At 39.9% G+C, this 3,337-nt stretch overlaps 1 non-coding gene across 1 annotated transcript; it reads left to right on the top strand.

Moving 5' to 3' along the window:
* Positions 1 to 2,682: 2,682 nt before the first annotated feature.
* On the top strand, positions 2,683 to 2,789 carry LOC131257194 (small nucleolar RNA R71). Its single transcript, XR_009177207.1, has one exon. It is a non-coding gene; the product is annotated as a small nucleolar RNA R71 (small nucleolar RNA).
* The last annotated feature ends 548 nt before the right edge of the window (positions 2,790 to 3,337 follow it).

Here is a 3,337-nt window from a genome sequence, read left to right as displayed (position 1 = left end):
CTTGGTATGGCCGACATCATTCATGCCTTGTATCGCATAACCTTGGTATGGCTAATGGTATTCATGGATTCATTAGCATATTCTACATTACTCTGATACTGCATAATTGTATTACTACCTTGTGCACACACTTTCACCACCCTCTAAGCTTTCTATAAGCTTATGCACGACCGTTGCATGCAGGTGACGTTGGACTGCAGAAGCGCTGAGGCAGGAGCGCATAGTAGATCATCTTGGAGATTTTTGTCCATTATCATTATATTTCCCTTTATGCTCATTGTACGTATAAAGTTTTTGATTATAGTGGAAATGTGATGGAGTTTTTAGTTGTTGTTTGTGGGTTATGCCTTTGGTTATGCTTATTATAAATCAAACTGACGTTGAAAATCCTCCTCATAGCATCCTAGGATCGAAACCTGGCGAATGGGCGCTGGGAGCCGAGAATGGGATACTATGGAGGCTGTCGGCGCCGGATTCGGCGATCGAGAATTTTGTGAGCCCGATTTTTGAGTTTGAGGCGTGACAATAACCACATCCAATAGTTTAATAACCTCGGCCTTAACCACTTCTTTCATGTTTGGATTTAGTCTACGTTTTGATTGTCGCGAGGTCTTCATATTATCCTCGAGATAAATGTGGTGAGTACAAATCGAAGGGTCAATTCCCTTGAGGTTTGCGATCGTCCATCCAAGGGCTCCCTTATGCTTAATAAGAGTAAAGATGAGCATAATCTCCTGTTCTTGCTCAAGGTGGGATGAAATCACCACCAGGTATGTTTCATCTTAACCTAAATAGGCATATTTCAACTCAGAGGGTAAAAGTTTTAAGTCAAGTTTCGGTGCCTTAGGGTTAGACGGTGAGGCACTTCATCAGTTTGGGGGCAACTCTTCAAATTGTGGCCTCCACCGGTTAACTTCAAGTACCAACACAGTATCAAGCATGACACCCATCTCCCTAATCATGTTATCATCAAAATTATGGGAGTGGGCCAGACACGTCTCTAGAGGGTCAGAGGATAAGGTCAAAGGTGTTTTATCTTGCATGAAAGAGTTAATCATATTAATGTCCTGAATATCGCCATCATCCTCTAATCGTCTGCCTGTATTGAAAAAGATATTTAACTCCAATGTCATATTCTCAAAAGACATACTCATGACTCCATTCTTGCAATTAATGATTGCGTTTAAAGTGGTAAGGAATGGGCGACCAAGAATGACGGGAATCTGAGTGCTCATGTTACTGATGGGTTCCATATCCAGAACAATAAAATCTACAGGGTAGTAGAATCTGTCAACCTGGACCAACACATCCTAAATTTTTTCTCTCAGTACATGAACTGAGTGATCAGTAAGTTGTAATGTGGTTAGGGTGAGTTTTAATTCACCCAAACCTAACTGTTTATAGACCGAGTAAGGAATTAGATTTACGCTTGCTCCCAAGTCAAGAAGTGTGTGCTTAATTCGATAATTTCCAATTATACAAGGTATGGTTGGGCTATCGGGATCTTTGAATTTTTGTGGAACATCTTTCTTTAAGATGACACTCACTTTTTCAGTTAAAAAGATTTTCTTTTGAATATTTTGCCGTCTTTTGGTCGTACACAAGTCTTTCAAAAATTTGACATATGAAGGTATTTGTTTTACGGTATTAAGTAGAGGAATATTGACCTTCACTTGTTTCAACACCTCTAGAATGTCCTGAGAGTTAGAGAGAGGTTTTGGTGCAACCAACCGTTGGGGGAATGAGGCAATCGGATTACCTTGAAGTTCCGGTTCTAATTCTTGTGGGGCAATGCTAGGTCTATCATCGTTGTCCTTTTCCGGGTCCTTAAGCTTTTCAGCCCTCACCGGAATAGTTTTGTTAATAGTCTTCCCACTCCTAAGAGTGGTGATAGATTTAACTTGCTCCATCTGATTTGAAGAGCTGGGGTCACTTATCTCATATTACAGTTTAGGATTGTGGAGAGGTTGAGTAGGAAGCATCCCCTTTCCCCTAATCATTAAGTGCGACTCTATCCTTTGAATAGATGATGCAAGCGTTCTTAATATTGATCTGATATCCTGGAATGCTTGTGCCGAATTTCGATTTAGTAGCTCTTGATCTTGAATATGTTTTAGAACTGGATCCTCTTGAGGTTTCCCTTGATTTGGATCTTGATTGAAGAAACCTTGAGGGGTAGCTGTTTGTCCATTCCTCCAACAGAAATTTGGATGATTTCTCCAACTGGGATTGTATGTATTGGAGGTAGGTCCATTGAAAAGTCTTTGGTAATTATTCATGGCATTGGATTACTCATTTAACACCTCTTGAAAGGCAGCTATTGTTGGACAATTTTCAGTTGAGTGAACATTGCAAGCACAAATATCGCAAACAGTTTCCTTAACCTTATCCTTCTTTAATTCCATGGCCTCGAATTTCCTTATGAGATTAGACACTTTAGCATTGATATCATCATCCTCTTTCAGAAGGTATAATCCACCCCTCCTTTGATTGAATGGGCTTAGAAATGGTGCTTGATTTTGGGTGTCCCATAATTGTGCGTTTTCATCAAGTCTATCCAAGTAGTCCCACACATCATCGACATTTTTATTCATGAATTTTCCATTGAAAATTGTCTCAACCAATTGGCATATGAAAGATGTCAGACCATCATAGAAAAAGTGTGTAATGCGCCACGTTTCAAAATCGTGTTATGGGCATTAATTGACAAGATCCTTGAATCGCTCCCAACATTGGAAGAATGTTTCATCCTCCTTTTGGGCGAAGTTCATGATTGACTTTCTAAGGCTGTTCGTTTTATGATGTGGAAAAAATTTCTTTATGAACTCCCTTATCATATCATTCTATGTGCCAATGATTTAGGATGTAGTGAATATAACCACATCTTAGCTTTCTCTTTCAAAAAAAAAGGGAAAGAGTTTTAGCCTGACTGTGTCCTTAGACACGTTTGGAAAATATTAAGTGGCTATGATCTCATCAAACGCTTTCAAGTGTAAATATGAACTTTTAGATTCAAGTCCATGGAATTTTGGAAGGAGTTGGATCACCCCTGGCTTAATATCCATGTGTCCCATATTTTCTGAAAAAACCATGCATGAGGGCATACTCACCCCCACCATTTGTAAATAATCTCGCAAAGTACTAGGCGGGGGTGTTTGATGCACCTCATTCTCATCCTGGACTTCCTCAACCCTAGGTTGAGGTTGTCTTCTCGATTGATTTGCAGCCATCACTTCAATTAACTCTGAGGATTTCAAGTGGTGTCTAATCCTATGATGGATAGATAACCCCTCAACCAATCCTCCTTCACTCAAAAGACGTTAAGTGTTGTCACGGA

This window comes from Magnolia sinica, chromosome 9 (genome assembly GCF_029962835.1).
Source record: "Magnolia sinica isolate HGM2019 chromosome 9, MsV1, whole genome shotgun sequence".
NCBI classification, from domain to species: Eukaryota; Viridiplantae; Streptophyta; class Magnoliopsida; order Magnoliales; family Magnoliaceae; genus Magnolia; species Magnolia sinica.
This window is presented reverse-complemented; position numbering and strand designations above follow the sequence as displayed.